The sequence below is a fragment of the Mixophyes fleayi genome, chromosome 4 (genome assembly GCF_038048845.1).
Source record: "Mixophyes fleayi isolate aMixFle1 chromosome 4, aMixFle1.hap1, whole genome shotgun sequence".
Classification (NCBI taxonomy): Eukaryota; Metazoa; Chordata; class Amphibia; order Anura; family Limnodynastidae; genus Mixophyes; species Mixophyes fleayi.
In genome coordinates this window covers 326,899,702-326,919,066 of record NC_134405.1, presented here as the reverse complement: position 1 = coordinate 326,919,066, position 19,365 = coordinate 326,899,702, and the positions used below count along the sequence as shown (strand labels likewise).

General features: G+C 41.2%; 1 protein-coding gene across 3 annotated transcripts in view; it reads right to left on the bottom strand.

Moving 5' to 3' along the window:
* Positions 1 to 15,237, bottom strand: part of PACSIN2 (protein kinase C and casein kinase substrate in neurons 2) — a 65,470-nt gene extending 50,233 nt beyond the window's left edge. For 2 of the 3 annotated variants that reach the window (XM_075210291.1, XM_075210294.1), the window contains exon 1: positions 15,140 to 15,237. The gene's annotated coding sequence lies outside the window, so the exon portion shown is untranslated. Of the gene's footprint in view, positions 1 to 3,355; positions 3,440 to 15,139 lie in introns of those variants that run through there. The other variant, XM_075210293.1, reaches the window with a different exon arrangement.
* Positions 15,238 to 19,365: the final 4,128 nt, after the last annotated feature.

Here is a 19,365-nt window from a genome sequence, read left to right as displayed (position 1 = left end):
GAAATGGGTCTTAAACGAAGGTGAAAGGTCAGAGAGAGGTAAGGCGTCTTACTGCAGCGACGTTCTATCACAACATATGAAATTGCTGCTCTTCGCTGTGATGTTTCCATGTCAGATTTTGGAGACATTTAATAGCAAAGCCTGAAGCTTATATTTTAATCTTGCAAAGTGAAGTTACTACCAGAACTGGAGTTACAAACATACATGTCCGTTAACACTGGACATTAACCAAGACAACGCTGTATTGATGGAGGTCAAACACTTTATAATATATCGTGTTATACACAGAAGTATGCAGGGAACGCTGGCACTAGTAGTTCTACAAGCAGCAGCCTACCCAAGAAATAATGGCTGAATGCGCATGCAGTAACTTTACTTTTGCAGGCCTGATTCCCCTTAGGGAATTCTTAGTCCCTAATAAGACAGGGACTCCACATTACAGGGTGCCCCAGAAAGAATGCTAAAGATAACCATTTTATATTGCATCACAATGAATGTCAAGATCAGAGGACATTTAAAACCTCTGCGCCAAGCATACTTGACCTTGGTTTGTACAAATTCTAAACAAACTCACAACGCCGGCAAGTAATGTCCAATATAACGTTAGCTCAGTGCCAGATGTGAACCTGTCCATCAAGGCCACACAGGACATGCTTTAAAGGCCTAACATTATCATCATCAGCTATTTATATAGCGCCATAATTCTGCAGCGCTGTACAGAGAACTCTCACATCAGTGCCCATTGGAGCTTACAATCTAATTCCCCAACATACAAACACGCGCCAATGTGTTAGGTTAATTGGCTGCTATCAGTAGTTTTTGGAATGTGGGAGGAAACCGGAGCACCCGGAGGAAACCCACGCAAATATGGGGAGAATTCCACACAGATAAGACCATGGTCGGGAATCGAACTCATGACCCCAGTGCTGTGAGGCAGAAGTGCTAACCACTGAGCCACCGTGCTGCCCATACATTATGACATCTCGGTGTCAGAGCAAAATGATCACACAACCTATGCAGCGAGTTACTGCTGTATAGACAGATCAATGCATGACCAGTCTATAGTCACATATTACATAAGAGGCTGTCGGTGCTCCTTGCCTGCACTTTCAAATCCTTGTCAGAACAGTAGTAACAAATCAAAGCCGAGGGGAAGTGAAGAGGGGGTGTTACGTTTGAGAATACTGTAACATTAGGGCAACCGATTTGTGCACTTTTGGATTCAACCATTTTTCAAACACTATCATGATAACGTCTCTCTCCTATCAAGTCAAAAAGAAAGAAAAAAACCCAGAATAAATTAACATGCTGCCTCTGGCAATCCTCGCTCCATTTTCAAAAGACGCAGACAGAGATCAGATCAGTCCAGGAGGAGAAAGAAAACTCATCTCAAAAGTGGAACTTAAAAAGGAAAGTGGCATCCACGTTAGTTTATTAGGGAACTTCTGATCCGCATGTGGACAGGATTTGCAGTTTCCTGTTTAGAAGATTCAGCCTTGGCAGCCAAAGCAGGTCTGTGGTTTGACGTTACCACAGTTGTGATGCAAACATGCACTATGGATTTAATGCAACCTTATGATCTCATTCAGACTAGTGCAGGGTTTCCCAAACCCAGTCCTCAGGGCCCCCCAACAGTGCAGGTTTTCCATTTCTCCTTGCTGGAGCACAGGTGTATTCATTACTGACTGACACATTGTAACAGATCCACAGGTGGTCCTAATTATGTCACATGTGATCCCGAAAACCTGCCCTGTTAGGGAGCCCTGAGGACTGGGTTTGGAAAACCCTGGACTAGTGTATGGCAAGATCTCGCTAACACAGCAATGATAACGGAATTAGAACAAATTGCTCTGAAAATGGTTCAGACAACGGGATAATTGTCCACCACACTTTCCCGCCTGAGATGTCCAGATGAGCAGAATAAGAAGCTGTGGATCATTGTAGGGTGTACATGTACAACTTTTCAGCGTTTGTCATTGACCCACAGATTACACCCCAGCCTGTCTTCTCTGTGGATGCACCACCACCCCTACCCCCATTTCAGAATCAGAGAAGGTCATTCTTAAGCATTAAAAACACATAAATAGTCCAAGCTCCCACACTACCAATGGAATATCGACCCTTGTTTTATTCAGCGCTGAACAAAAATTGTTTTTGGCTAGAGTAATGCAGTGACAATATGCTTTTCTAGCACAATGATCAACTATGGTCTATGACTGACTTCTCCCCTGCAGACGGAGACACAGGTTTCTTCTCTGTTTAAGAGAAAGTAGATGCTAAGCAAAGATTTTAGACTTACAATTTACACTTTTTTTTTTAAAATAAAATCACATCATTATTATACAAAGCCCCCCAATACTTGCCGTATGTGCGTTTCTGATTATTGATCACATGCTTTGGTAGTGGCACTGCTAAAGTAATTAAGTAAATGTCAGAATAAAGCACCCAACATTAAACCACTGTAAACACATTCTAATACTAGTTCCAGTATAATTATATTTTAAGGAGGTTACATTTGCAAGCGTTGCTTAACCCTTTACAGACTATTAAACTAAACACACCTTGCAATGGTTATAATGGCAGTCATTTCAACAATAAGGAGAACCATGCAAAATTACATAATTGAAGATGAAACGTAAATCATACATATGTCACGGCAATTAATGCATACTGAAAGCAGTGTCCTGCTACACATACACAGTTAACCTGTCGCTGCCTGAAAGCTACTCTCCTAGGTGACTGTGCAGCGGGAGCTGGGCGAGGGCTCCTCCCGAGGTATTAAATCTCACAAGGCTGCTCTGCACAAATGTTAGACACACGCAGGTATAATGATATTAGTCTGCAGGAACGTGAGCAACAAATAAAGTGATGAAAGGCACCTCAGGGACTGAAAGGTGATGCCCGTGATGGTTTTTAAATAAACACTGCAACACTATGCAAAATAAAAAAATTGAATGGAAAAAAAAAAAAAAAACGATCTCCTCTCACACAAACAGCTGACGGAACATTCAGATGGCTAAGTACTGTAAATGAGATTAGCATCTCTCTAAATAGTGGCAGAGTAATCTAATAGCACAAGGCGGATGTACAGGCAGGAATGTGAACCTGTACACTAGAGGCCAAACACAAGGACAGCAGCAAACGTGATCCCTAGAGAAAGAAAATAAAAAGATACAGAACACATCTTTCAGTGGTCACCTTTACAGCATGGATTTTTTGTTATTTGTTTTTAAAGAGAAAATATACAATAGACCGACATTGAATGGATACAGAGATATATAACTAGATTAGAGGTCATACTACGCTGGTTTTCTTAATACACCAGCTTTTTATAGAAGCCAAATATGTAACGGACCTCCATCAGAGGTAGAAACGTTGCGGCTAGCCGTCACTTTCAGTACTACAACTCCCAGCATGCCATGTAGTGTTCCACAACATCTGCACTGTGCATAAGCCTGCACTTTAATACATTCGGAATGATGTAGAAATCCTGAAAAATTACCCTAATTTTTTTCTTCTTAAAAACCAACCACTAAATGTGAAAAAGCATCTTAGAAAAAATATATATATATATATATATATAGTGTAGCCAATCTCATTACGAAGGTCTAAATCCCTAAATGCCCATGGTCCTTCCTTCTTGGCTCCCCATTGGAGAGACTAGATAAACACTGATAAACTTTCCTCCAAGTAACCCTCATTGCTGACAGATGCTTGATGGCAAAGCACTGGAAACACCAGGTCCTCCTTCCAAGCAGCAGTTCCTCCATACAATATGTACTTGAAGACCATAAACTTACTCACAAATTTACCCAAACTTTATGCGATTGGTTCAGCTATAACAAGGCGCAATGCCTCCAATAGGAGAAAAAGCTGTCGCTGTTATAGTTACCAATTCTGCTTTTAACAAGCGGAATTGGACTTGTTTCCCCCCCCCCCCCCCTCCAAGTTGCGAGGATTGTTTTTTGCAGGTCGCGTGTTATTGGTTGGGTACCACGGGTTGCATGCGTGTCGATCTCAGGCATCTCTCAACCTTACTTTAGGTACTGCCTGGGACACTCCTAGAATTCCGATCCCTCCTCTCTTCCACGTATGTTGCTTTTCTAACTTCTCCTCCCATTATACCACAAGTCCTGCCCTCCTCCCTACTTATCCTTTCCCTGGGTATGGAGGAAGCACTGATGCTTTCCTGTTACTTGCTGTGGTTATCCCGTTTTGGCAAGTTTATGTTCATATAACTTTCTTGTTTAAACACTAATCTACACCCCCCCCCCCCCCTTCCCTCTAACAGCATCTTCTTTCTCTCCCACATTAACTGTAAACCAACGGCACAACAACGTTGGAAAGCAGCGGCTCTGTCCCTAGCTATACGGGGACGTCTGCAGTCACTTCCTATATATTGTTTCGTTTAGTGCAATAGTGTTCCGCAAAATTCTGGGAAGGGCTTAGGCGTGCCCAGCGTGAGAAAAGGTTGCAGAGCACTGATCTATAAAAGGCCATCTGCCCAAAGAGACCCCTCCCAGGGCTTTTCAGACATCTTTCTGTAGCCAAATTCAAGAGTTTGGTTCTACAGTTAACCATACACCACTAGTATAATTTTAGTCTCCTGTTACATACTAGTACTTCTACTCCCCAGATCAACAAATCTGGGGATGTCAGGGGTCCCAGCTCTGGCCTCAATTAAACCTTGCCCCCACCCCCATTCTCCAACCACAAAACCCTGTTATACAACCAACGAAGCTTGGTACTACCTGTTCTTTTTACAAATACCAACAAGCATTTTATGTTCCTTCTTCCATATTAGTCCAAATAATCATGTTTACCTGGTGGCTTGGTCATCCATTCGATTACTTATCTAGACTACTCATCACTCTTGTCGTGGCTTTTTGTATTGTATCTGGAAACAAAATTCTTAAAATATATATCTATACTCTATAAGAACCTAAGATATTGTTCTCTAATCCTCTTATAGGCACAAGGCCAAAATATCAGCTCAACATGTAGAACAGGTCCAGGTCAGTCACAAACGACAATGGGGGGGGGGGGAGGATGGGCAGCCAACCGTACGTACTGCGATTAGTCAGAACGGTCCGCACAACATCATGGTTGGACAATCTGGTGAAACCCATCAGCACGTGTGTAGCCAACATTACTGAAAGGATATCTGACATGCATAGGAACAGAAAGGTCCCACACAAAACTAAACCTTATGTCAAACATGCTGCCGTCCTGACAACATCACAGGGAATTTAACGTTGCCCACAAACGCTTTCCACACCAGATCAAGGAGCAATTAAACAATGATGATTGATAAACAAGGGCTTTAATTGAGGCCTTTCATAGGAAGTAAAATGAGGAAGCAGTCAAATCGCCATCCCTACCAAAGAAAGAAGAATCACTTTATAAAAAGGTCAGAATGAGACACGACAATACCAGAGATTAGACAACGTTAAAGTACCATAAATCTATTTCATTATTGATCCTGCACTGGATACGGCAGGCTGAACAGTCTGCAATAAGACAAGAAGAGGGAAACTAGATTAGGATCAGGACAACCACATCAGTATTGTACATCAGTGGATGCCATCGCAACAGGAGCGAAAACACATTTTTTCATGCAGCCCCAAGTGAAGACAAATTAAATTTACAATCCATAAATCCAAATAGTTTCTAGAAGTAAAAAAAAACAAAAAAACAAAACACGTCATTAAATGTCCAATAATTAAATAAAAAATGTACAGCTATATGATCATAGTGAATTGGAAATCAGAGTACACTTGTGATTACTGTCGACCTGCCCATCGTATGAATATTGGGGAGGTGTCAATATGATAGGAACTAAAGACATCCTTGAGGCATGAGGCTCCAAATGCCTCAAAGATGGCTCCGGTTCCTAGTGAATGGATGGGCTAAATACATGTGATAAGTGTCTCATCCAGACAATGGATGTCTCCACAAGTGACTGGCCGACGTTAAAGCTGTGGAATACAATTATAATACACACACACACACACACACACACACACACTAGTAATTTCGTCCTGTAATATCTATGCATTGTGCCACAGATTGACCAGTTATTAAGCTTCACCTTTAATGCTAGGGGCAATGGGTGCGAGGAGGGGCTCACATGACACATGTTCTCTATCCAACCCGCATTACAGAGAATGAATCTAAAAAAAAAAAAAAGTGACAATTATACATCTAGTTACAAATCTCATTACTAGGTTAGCAAATCTCCTCTTAGGCTGGGTACACACTGATGCAATCATCGTGCAGATCGCACGATAAACGAGTAAGTACGCTCCCACGATCATGTTTTATCGTACCCAAGCACATCACACCTGTTGATTTGCTTTTATACGCTTCCTAAAAATCACGATCAACAAGGCAATGATGTCTGGTTGTGAGTGTGTACACACTTCCACATTTACCAGTCACAATCTTTTCAGCAGATGGTTATGAGAGATGAAGATCACAGATCTGAAGGTAAATCGTGTAGATGTGTACACAGGAATCTGCACGTTCATCGGGACCTTCAGTCGTTGGTGAAATAGTTAGAGACATTGCTTAGGTGTGTACCCGGCTTAATGCTGCACTACACACAGGGGAATTCCACCTTCAAAGAAATCGATTTTCCAGGAAGATTTGTTTATGTTGCCAAGAGCAACAAAAATACCAGTCACTTGGTGAAAAGGCATAGGACAAAAATATAAAACAAACAAAAAAGTTATCTATGTAGCAACAACAGCATGAGGCATTCACAAGCCAATAAACTAATGTCATCTATTAAACAGATTAACCCCCTCCATATCAATTTTATTTTTTTTTTGCTCCACTTTCTCTGGAAATGGTTTATTGTTTAGTCTACACAAATTAATGATTTGGGTTTTTCTTTTGTCAGAATCGCATATTGTAATAAACCAAACTGATAAACACAGGAAAATAAAAAACACATCTAATAAAAAGAATGGCAGGCACATGCCAAACTTAAAAATCGGTTTAACATCCTATATGTGCCAAGGCGCAATGCACCCAAACCAACTGTACCACTCCCCTACTATGTTGCAGATTGATAAGTAAAGTATTAATGTCACTGTAAAGGGGTTGAGGATAGGAAAGAGTGGGAGGGAGCCCATGTTCTCCATGTACAGTCAACATGTAACCCCCTTTTACGCTGTAGGGGTAGTCAGGCTCATTCACACCGATCCATTTTTTAATGCTCTTTTTCACGAACGCCTGAAAAGTACAATAAAAAAAAACAAAAAACAAATAAAAACAACAATAAAAGAAAATAAAATTTGTTATTATGGGCCCATTGTTCCCACTAACACATTCTAAAATGTTAATCATGCATTTACATTTCTAGAGCTCCCCGTTTCTCATGTGTTAATGCACACTACCAGTACAGTCATATATATGAAAAGCATGCAATAGTTTTCATCAATTTTCCCAGGGCCTCTGTATGTGAACCAGCCCTGAGGCAACTTTAGAATAGGTGACGTACTGCAATAATTTAAATATAAGGTCTGTAAACAAGATTATGACATCAATGATTGGTGGATGCCCTTTATAACCACTGTGCTGCAGCAGGATCATTTGGAGCACTGAAGTCAGGGGTTTGATGCGGAGAAGAAATGCAAATTGTAACGTCCACACATGAAAGCAGATGACATCTCATTAACACTGCGCGTCCTGGGCCATCTCTGTGATCAGTGTGATGATCCTTGGGGGATTAGAAACGTGAACACGAGACTACAATACAATCACAGGATCATTCATAGGCGTTCCTTGCCCTCGAGTTAATTGCTGCTTCAATTGAAAGTCAAATAAACGTCTTGTGAAAAGCCTGAAGGCAGAGATGTTAGGATTTTATGCCACACAGATTAAGATGAAACAAAAACAGATCTCACAGCAATATACACAGGTTTACATCAGGTAAACTGGAAGGATAAATTGAACCCATCAACTAGACACAGTGCAGGCAGATATTTTGTGGAGAAGAACCAATATTCATAAAAATGGAACCTATCAAATTTCTTAGAACTAGTCATAAGGGGATAGGTAGGCAGATTCTTACAGATGTTGGCTCAGCACACAAAATAGCTGCCAGCACTATATCCAGGAGAAGAGTCTACGTTAAATGTGGCGAACAGAAAATGCCATTTACATGCATGGTTTAATTTTGCTTTATTTTATATACATGAAGTAAAAAGGTAAGCCTTTAATTACTGCACCCGGGTTCTGCATAACAGAAATCCAGTGTTTACATTGCTCTCTATGGGGTAAATTTATCAAGTTGAGGGTTTAAAAAAGTGGAGATGTTGCCTATAGCAACCAATCAGACTCTAGCTATCATTATGTACAATGTACGAAATAAATGATAACTAGAATCTGAATGGTTGCTATAGGCAACATCACCACTTTTTTTAAACCAGCAAGTGGCAAGATGGCCAAAGCTGAGGACATTAAGCAGTGCCCTGCAGCCCAGACGTGGCTGAAGCATCATCTTCCTCATTCACAAGCACACACTTTCATAATGTGACAGCTGGTCCAAATAAAGACCTTCAATGCCATCTAAGATAAGGAGCCAAAGTCACAAATGTATCAATTTCCAACAAAATAATTTGCTACTTTTGTGCAGCAAAAAAATTACAGAAAACAATGCATGTTTTCCCCAGGTATAAGAAAGGCATATAACAGGACTGTAATGTCAGATTGGCCAGCTCTGCAAAGCTATGTATTGCTTACCACAGACTGTACTTACCATTCACAAAACACCACAGTGAATGTTGCCCATCACACAGACACTCACATCACCTAATCTAAGCACGATCTACAATACTATATAATCTTCTTCACCCAGGGAAATATAGACCACTTCAGTTCTAGGATCTACTGCAATTCTGCCTTATTAAATAGAATAACGGTTAATGTAACTTAACTAGGCAGCAACAAGTAAGGGGGTAAGTAACAGGTCGCTCCCTCTGGAGTAACGTGGTCTTAGCACCAAATTCCCTGGTGAGCCAGAAAGTCCTGTAACATTCCCCTACTCACCAAATCTACAGGTGGAGCCAGAATGCAGAGTCTTACCTCTCCCAGGTGTTCTACTGCCCATGCCCCACACCAGGAACATAATAACTGCTGACATAAAGCGATCATAACACAAGGGCGGGCTAGAACACCATATTCTGATGGCAATACCTACAGGTCACAGTTGGCAATCCGAGGATAACAAACCCTACTGTGCCCACTGGACTAGCACCACCTTTTCCTCTGCACAATACGCTATTTCAGACACCCCCTGATGAAGTCACTCTGCGATGAAACACGTTGGAACCAATTGGATGCGTACACGAAATAGGCCACCCCCCCTCTGACGCTGCAGAGATTCCCCGGGCATTCTGAAGTTTGGTCCAGCTGACTGTGGTTGAGATATCGCTACGGGGCACCACCGCATAGCAGGGGACTTTCAACAGCCTAAAGAAACCTTTTTATGCACGTATGTAAATGCTAAATGTAAGGGTTTAAATATTATATTTTTATTTCAATAAACAGCCAAATGATATTACACCACGAGGTATTTCTCTCTATTCTCTCCTATATAGACACATTATCTCGGTGAGGAGAAGGAGGATTAGAACGAGAGGGAATTAGAAGGTTTTCGTGGTGATACATCTTGAAAAAGGAAAATACATGTTTATAAAAGTATATGGATGAGACATCTGCATTGTCTTGGACAATTTTATTGTGAAGAATAAGATCACTTGGTGGACTGTAATGTTTTGAAGTGTGCGCATTCATATACTATAATGTTGGAAGTTTGAACACCAATCCCTGTGTATGAACTACCTCCCTCCTTGCGCCCACCTCGTATGCTGTATATTTTTTGACATTTGTTACCATTGGAGACAGCAGGCAAATCTCCCGCTGAGGCAGTGGCTGCATCCTTATCCCTTTCCCCCATCCCTCTTTGCGTTCGCCCATCGCTGTTTTTGTTTCTATTTCAGGAGGTGCAAAAAGCAGCTGTCACCATTTTCCAACAGTTCATGTTTTCAGGATATCTTTAACTGACTTTTGCATGATTTAATCCATCATCAACAAAAATAGCACTGTGAGGGGTGCAGTGTCTGGAACCTCCACCATGTGCGAGATACTCACCTTGCTGTTATGGTAAATTCTGTAGCAGAGGTAGCAATTTAACCTCTCCTACCGCTTATGCTGCCATTTCATGTCCAGATGGAGTTCCTCTTTGAAAACCTGGCATACAAAAAAAAAAAACAACCCAAAAACACAGCCTAGTTTACATGATGCACCACACTCCCACCAATTCCTTTTCTGCATTTAGTCTTAATCTTGTGACATTGGTTGGCAAAAAAAAAAAAAAAAAAGTATAGCTGCAGAACATGGAAGTGGATGTGTAAACTGCTCATACATCTGGTTTCTTGCAATGCATTGTTTAATCAGTGCTGTAATTTAGGTAAACAATTCAAGGTAAGACAAGCTTTACCAGTAACAGTATCTCAATTAAGTTCAGAATACAGCAGACATCCTGCAATGCCCTTTTCAAACAATGCTAAATATTTGTAACAGGCAATTTTGATGAAAATGAAACCGTAAAAGCCTGAAAATGTTTTCATGATTTTTCTAAGCAAGTCAAAGGCTGCAACAGGGAAGAGATGTAACAGACTGTGGCTAAAATAACAGCTTTACTGAGAGATCATTTTACATATTCACAAATAAACACTTTATAACATCTCTGAAATTCCACATCTCATTTTGTTTCCTTGGGTGAAAGTTTTTCATTTTCTTTAAAAACCTTACCTGATGCTGCACATTGTTCACATATTATAGATACAATGTATATAATTCTACAAGTATATATTACACAGCAAACAGCAACCAATATCAAATATCCAGAGCCATTTCCAGCATTGTATTGTTTGAAAGTGCACATCTGTGTTCTGGTATTTGTTAGAACAATATTATTCCAGGATTATAAAAAGGTACTGTACCGCGAACAAGGTTAAACAATAATGAAATGTGAAGTTAGCTTAACTACAATAACAATATCTAGCCAAGAACACATAGGAAATCCATAGTGTAACATTTTATTCAGATAAACCGTGCCTTTGATAATAAAAAATAGTACCCACTGATGGTAAACTTAAACATTCTCTTTTAATTATATGGGATTGCTGTGCATGTACATCTTATCTGTCTACAGGAGCCTTGCACACCTGGGGGTATATTTACTAAACTGCAGGCTTGAAAAAGTGGAGATGTTGCCCATAACAACCAATCAGATGCTAACTATCATTTTGTAGAATGCACTAAATAAATGAAAGCTAGAATCTGGTTGCTACAGGCAACATCTCCATTTTTCAAACCCGCAGTTTAGTAAATATACCCCGTGGTGTTATACGTTGCTATATTCACTCAAGGTGAATGCCACAGACTGAGCTATAAAATAGCTTTAAAAAAAAAAAAAAGCTACAGTTCCAAAACAATGCAAAAAAAGAAAAAGTTGCAAGTGTTGTAACAAAAAAAAAAAAAGTAGATAAGAACAGATCTGTGCCTTTAGTTTAAGGGTACACAGTTTACACTTAATCAGATACAGACTACTGCCATATGCAATGTATTTAAACAGACTTCCTTACCTTTGGGATATCCTAACACTGTAGGGTTTCCCAAAACAAAACAAAAAAAAGCGAGAGACAGGGGAATACCCTATAAAACAGTGTGCAAACATGAAAAGCATTGCCACCATGTGTATAGGCAGCTGGGGATGTTCTCTTTGAAAATGCAGAGAAGAATCTGTACTTCATACCAAGGTGATTACATCACTCAGCCTAGGAAACACAGAGGGTGTGCAATATCTGGCTCTTTCCTACAACCAGTTGCTAACCAACATGAATCACAATTTACAGTGTAACTGGGAGTGGGGATGCTTGTTGCTACATCGTCACTACAGGCCAAGCCAAGTTTCACCGAAATGGCTCAGCCCATCTTAATGTGGATTCTCTGTAGAGTTCCCGACAGAATGATTAGCAATGAAGCAAATTGCCAACATAGTAAAAGTTGCAGGATTTAGAACACCAAGAGGCGTACCTGTGGCCTATTCACAGCCGAGGTGCATTAACTGTAAGTGCAAGGCAAACAGGTGAGCAACGGCAGATCAAATTAGCTGCAAATAGCAAACTGTAGCAAGAGCTGCCAGTTTCAACAATAACTGGTCTGATGAGAAAGCCACAGAGCAGGATATCATAGTCGGGTTGCAGTGCAAAAACCAGTCATCACAGTTGACAGTGCACGATTTATGAATTCAGTGGTGGAAATAGACTACAGAGCAGTGGAGGAAGGGGCCATATGGTTAGATGAATCATCCACCGCCACGTTCTCAACAAATATATGAGTGTATGCTTAATGCCAACCTGAAGAACTCTACAGCCCTGAGCGCTGCTTCGAAGGGCTCGGTGGTTCTGTCATGTTGGTGACGTTTCCTGGCATGTTTTTTGGTGCAGTCGCTCTCCTAGACAGCAAGGTCGAATCACATTGCGATACTAAATGATAATCTCCATCATGTCACAGCACCCCCACCCCCTGCCAGAAGGGTCCACAGTAGTCCGAGGAACATGACACTAATAATATTCATAGGTGATGGCCTTCTCAGTCACTAGATCTGAACCCAAGGAACACCAATGCCTGAGACAATGTTTTCCAATATTTTAGTCATGTACACGGTGACCCAACGAGTTATTTAGAGACTTTATATTAATGTTTAGCATTTTTGTCCTTTGCCAAAAATGACAGATTTTATTCTCAGTGATGTGCCGCATAGTGCCTCTGGAACGGTCGCAGATGTACTCTGCAGCATTGCAGACTTTGCACCCCACTAAAGGTGCACAGGTGCCTTTTTTCCACCCAAAACACTAAACAGAGCTACAAGAATATTCAGAATTTACTACGTAGTGGGTTATTAAATCAAATTTCCCATGAAAAAAGCATCATGGGACATGTAGTTTGCCCCAACATAAAAACAACAACCAAGCAATGACCATATTACCTTCTGCATATTTATAATAGATCATTCTATAACTGAACTTCCATTCTAAACACCTAACAATCTGGACAGGAAGTCAGAACACCCCCAGTAACATAGGCTTGCGATTCCATAATGGTGCAAATGGTTAAATAAAATTTATAGATCTATCCCCCTCCAAAACTATTATTGATCCAAGATAATGGGACAGTTACATTCCTACAGGCAATAGTCAGAGACTGTGGTAGGAACACAAGGACAAATTAAAGTCCTTCTGAAGGCACTCTGTCCCACACCCTCCAACTGCTATAAAGCTTTATTCTTTGGTGGACTTTCTGATTATATAATGTTTACCTGCAAACACACAGGGATGTGGTAAAGGACATTTTACATTTACAAACTAAAGGCACAGGTAATTTATACAGACATAGGGCCAGAATTACAAGCCCAGGATAAGAATGGAAAATAGCTCAACATGACCCCCCCCCACCCCCCAATAGTCAGATACTAATAGGGCTATGTAAATCCTGATCACCTTGGCCTAATCCAAAACAAAACCTGAAGGCAGATGAATGGTTGTAGATTAACACACATCAGAGACAAAAACAGTATTGTTTGATTTATTTCCAGTTATTATATAGCACCTACATATTCCACAGCACTTTAAAGAGAAAATTTGACTATTCACATTACTCCCCATGTAAATCTTATAACCACACATTTAAATAAAAACACCTGAACATTTTCAACTATAACCACTAAGCCAATAACACAGGATCCAGTTCAAGGGCACATTGACACAGGTTAGAAAAGGTTACAGTACTGAATGCTAATCATATATCAAACACAGTGCACATGAACAGAGGCAGGGATAATGGAAATCCCATGGCCAGAGGTGTGTGGGCATCAGTCAGACACACATCAGTAACAACAGTCACACAATCCTGCAGTAATGCTGACATGAACAGCCAAACACTACTGGCTCTATACTCTCTGCAAATAATTAACCTTGAGCACTAGAAGTAATGGACACACCTACACAGGGGCAGACAGATTGCACCACTGGTTACTGCAAATCAGCTGTGCAAAAGCAATGATACCATATACCCTTCAGACCCATAAATTATTGCATTTCTAGATATAATCAATAACTGAATGCCATGTTCAATGCAACTCTGTATGTATACAGCTAGGAAATCATTTTGCATTATAACACTATAGCTGTTTCAACATAGAGCGCTAATAATGCTGTATAATAGATCCATATATATATATATATATATATATAAAAAATAGTAATATTTCTAGGGTGCTCAATGCAGACAGATAGGATATAGGGCAGCTGCCAGATTAATGGGCTGAATATCCCTGTATAATATATATCCCATGGAGTAGCATAGACCTATATAGTAAGTTGGGGGTTACTGTGTACATAGGGAGTGGTCACATGACACAGACATGTCAGGTATAGGGGTGGGATATATCACATAGCAGGACAGATAAGATACATATGGTGAGATACAGACATATACAGTGTATAATGTATATCCCATGGAGTAGCATAGACCTATATAGTAAGTTGGGGGTTACTGTGCACATAGGGAGGTCACATGACCTAGACATGTCAGGTATAGGGGTGGGATATATCACATAGCAGGACAGATAAGATACATATGGTGAGATACAGACATATACAGTGTATAATGTATATCCCATGGAGTAGCATAGACCTATATAGTAAGTTGGGGGTTACTGGGCACATAGGGAGGTCACATGACCTAGACATGTCAGGTATAGGGGTGGGATATATCACATAGCAGGACAGATAAGATACATATGGTGAGATACAGACATATACAGTGTATAATGTATATCCCATGGAGTAGCATAGACCTATATAGTAAGTTGGGGGTTACCGTGTACATAGGGAGTGGTCACATGACCTAGACATGTCAGGTATAGGGGTGGGATATATCACATATCACACAGCAGGACAGATAAGATACATATGGGGAGATACAGACGTATACGGTGTAATGTGGGACATATACATGTAATAGCTGTAGGGTAGACATGACACCGGACAGGCTCCGTTACCTCGTGCTGTCTCCGGCTCCCCGGCTTCGCCGCTCCCCCGCTCGGTTCCCTGTCAGGCGGGAGCTGCTCCAGCCCCAGCCCGGCCACACCCAGATACCACGACTGCTGACAGACTATTGGCTGACGCCGAGCCCAGCCGTGACGTCAGAGGAGGGGGAGGAGAGAACCGCTCACAGGTCCTCGCTCTCGCCTGTCACGTGATGGGAAGGGTGTTTGTGTGGAACGCAGAGCTGTGGTCTGTCAGACGCTGATGCCGAGCGCACATACACAGCGTGCGGGTTATATATATAATAACCATATAGTAAGAGCATATAGCGGGGGTTATGTATAAGGACCATATAGTATAGGAGCATATAGTGGGGGGTTATATATAATCATATAGTATAGGAGCATATAGCGGGGGTTATATATAACCATATAGTATAGGAGCATATAGTGGGGGGTTATATATAATCATATAGTATAGGAGCATATAGCGGGGGTTATATATAACCATATAGTATAGGAGCATATAGTGGGGGGTTATATATAATCATATAGTATAGGAGCATATAGTGGGGGTTATATATAATCATATAGTATAGGAGCATATAGTGGGGGTTATATATAATCATATAGTATAAGCATATAGTGGGGGGGTTATATATAATCATATAGTATAGGAGCATATAGTGGGGGTTATATATAATCATATAGTATAGGAGCATATAGTGGGGGTTATATATAATCATATAGTATAAGCATATAGTGGGGGGGTTATATATAATCATATAGTATAGGAGCATATAGTGGGGGTTATATATAATCATATAGTATAGGAGCATAACAGGGGGGTTATATATATATATATATATATAACACCATATAGTATAGGAGCATAATGGGGTTATATATAACCATATAGTATAGGAGCATATAGTGGGGGGTTATATATAATCATATAGTATAGGAGCATATAGCATGGGGTTATATATAACCATATAGTATAGTCGCATATAACGGGGGTTATATATAACCATATAGTATAGGCGCATATAGCGGGGGCTTATATATAACCATATAGTATTCAAGCATATAGCAGGGGGTTATGTGTAATAACCATATAGTGGGGGGAGGGTATATATAACAATATAGTATAGGAGCATATAGCGGTGGGGGGTTGTCTATAATAACCATACAGTATAGGAGCATATAGCGGGAGGGTTATATATAACCATATAGTATTCAGGCATATAGCAGGGGGTATTGTATAATAACCATATGGCTGGGACAGTTTGCGAGCATACAGTAGGGGGTTATGTATAAGTATATGACTGGCTGGCTATAGGAACATACAGCATGAGATGATATATAACCATGGCTTGTGGAATATAGGAATATACAGTGCTAAATTTTATATAATTATATAGTTGGGAGATATAAGAACATACAGCACAGGGTGATTTATAGCTATATGGCTCAGGAGGTATTTGGACATACAGCACCAGGTGGTGTATAACTTTATGGCTCAGGAGGTATAGGAATATACAATGCCAGGTAGATATATAACTTTATGGTTTGAGAGATATAGGAGCATACAGCGCACAGTGATAGATAATTATATGTCTCTGGTGGTATACAGACATACAGAGCAGGATGATATATAACTATGGCTTAAGAGGTATAGGAATATATAGCACCAAGGGGGTATATAGCATAGGTATATATAGGAATGTGCAGTAGTAGTGAGGTTTAAAAACACTCAACATGAATGTATAGCATTACATTGAGTGATATACTTCATATGGACAAAAGTATTTGGCTACAACTGTTAATTGAATTGAGGTGTTGCAATCAGACCTGTTGCCAGTGTTGTATAATATCAAGCACCTAGCCATGCAGTCTCCATTTGCAAACATTTGTGATACAAAATGGGTCGTTCTGAAGAGCTCAGTGACTTTAAGTGTGGTATTGTGATAGGATGCCACCTTTGCAAAAAGACGGTTTGTTAAATAAACTGGAAGCATTTAGGAATCACAGCAACTCAGCCAGGAAGCAGAAGACCATGTAATATCACAGAGCGGAGTCAACGACTGCTAAGACGCATAGTGCGTAAAAGTTTCCAACGCTCTGCTGATTCCATAGCTAAATAGTTCCGAATTTCCACTGCCATTAATGTAAGCACAAAAACTGTGTGGCCGGAACTTAATGGAATGGGTTTCTATGGCCGAGCAGCTGCATGCAAGCCTCACATCACTAAGACCAATGCCAAGCGTCAGATGGAGTGGTGTAAAACACACCGACACGACTGTGGAGCAGTGGAAAACGTGTTCTGTGGAGTGACGAATCACGCTTCTCTGTTTGACAGTCAGATGGATGAACCTGGGTTTGGCAGATGCCGGGAGAACGTTACCGGCCGGACTGCATTATGCCAACTGTGAAGTTTGGTGGAGGAGAGATACTGTTATGGGGCAGTTTTTCAGGGTTTGGCCTAGGCCCCTTATCTCCAATGAAGGGCATACTTAATGCTTCAGCATATCAAGTCATTTTGGACAATGCTATGCTTCCAACTTTGTGGCAACAGTTTGGGCAAGGACTACAAAGACAAGGTTTGATGAGTTCGGTGTGGAAGAACTTGACTGGCCCGCACCTGACCTGAACCCCATCGAACACACTTTGTGATGAACTGGAATGGAGATTATGATCCAGGCCTTCTCATCCAACATCAGGGCCTGACCTCATAAATGCTCCACAGAATGAATGGGCACAAATTCCCACAGAAACACTCCATCTTGTGGAAAGCTTTTATCGCTGTAATAGGGGGACCAACTCCATATTAAAGTATATGTATTTGAATACAATGTCGTTACAGCCGCTGTTGGTGTAATGGTCAAGCGTCCGAATACTTTTGTCCATATAGTGTACTACATGGTTAAAGTAAATGTATGTCTGGGCATCTGTCCATATGTGCTTGTTGGACATCTCGTTCAAAAATCATGGGCATTAATATGGAGTTGATCCCCTCTTTGCTGCTATATCTGCCATTGTTCTGGGAAGGCTTTCTATTAGATTTTGGAACATGGCTGTGGGGATTCACATCCATAAAGCCACAACAGCATTAGTGAGGTCAGACACTGATGTAGAGCGATAAGGCATTCAAAGGTGTTCCATGTAGTTGAGGTCGGGGCTCTGTGCAGGCCAGTCAGGTTTCTCCACATCAGATTCGGGAACCCATTTTTTGATGGACCTCTCTTTGTGCCTGTGCATTGTCATGCTGAAAGAGGAAGGGGCCTTCCCAAAACAGTTGCCACAAAAGTGGAAGAACGCATTTCTCTAGAATGTCATGAGAATAAAATTAACCTTCATTGGAATTAAGAGGCCTAGACCAAACTATGAAAACCAGCCCCAGACCATTATTCCACCTCTACCAAACTCTATAGTTGGCAGTAAGCATTTGGGTAGGGAGCTGTCTCCTGGCATCCACCAAATCCAGATTCGTCTGTCAGACTGCCAGATGATGAATCTGCGTAGAACGTGCTTCTAAAGTTCAATGGCATTGTGCTGATCTAAGGCTTGGTGTGACTGCTTGGCCATTAAACCCAATCCATGAAGCTCCTTACGGACAATTCTTGTGCTTTCAGTTTGGAACTAGACGGTGAGTGTTTCAACCGCAAACTGATCATTTTTATGCGCTTCGAAAGTCCAGTTTTGTGAGCTTTTTGGATTTTTTTTCAAGATTAACATTACACTTGGTCAGCTGAGGTTGGCAGGAAACAGAGCTTGGAAGTTCAGCCACGGTGGCCGCTTCTCCCCGACGTCCCGGCCGTCTCCATGACCGGGACGTCACTTCTGGTTTCTCGGAAGAGTGCTCTAAACACTGTGCGGCCGCCGACAGCCTTAGAAGTTAGAAAGGGGGTGGGGCTTAAATTGCCCCCCCCCCCCCCACATCACCCGGGGTAGAAAAAATTTCTAGATCCGCCCCTGTCTAAACAGCGTGTGTTCTGACCCTTTAGCCTGTGCCTTAGACTCCGCTTCTTTGCCTGTGACCCTGACCCTTGGCGTGTTTACTGACCATTCTGCTTGCCTGTGACCCTTGGCTATCGTCTGACTATCTGCTGCCCTCTATTCAGCCTCCTGGCCTGCCGCTACGGGCCTGTATTACCAATTCACACTACGCCTGGAGTTAAGTCCTGGGGGCATCTGAGTACCGGTGAGCGTATAAAGCTCTAAGGGAAAGGCGGTTGCTC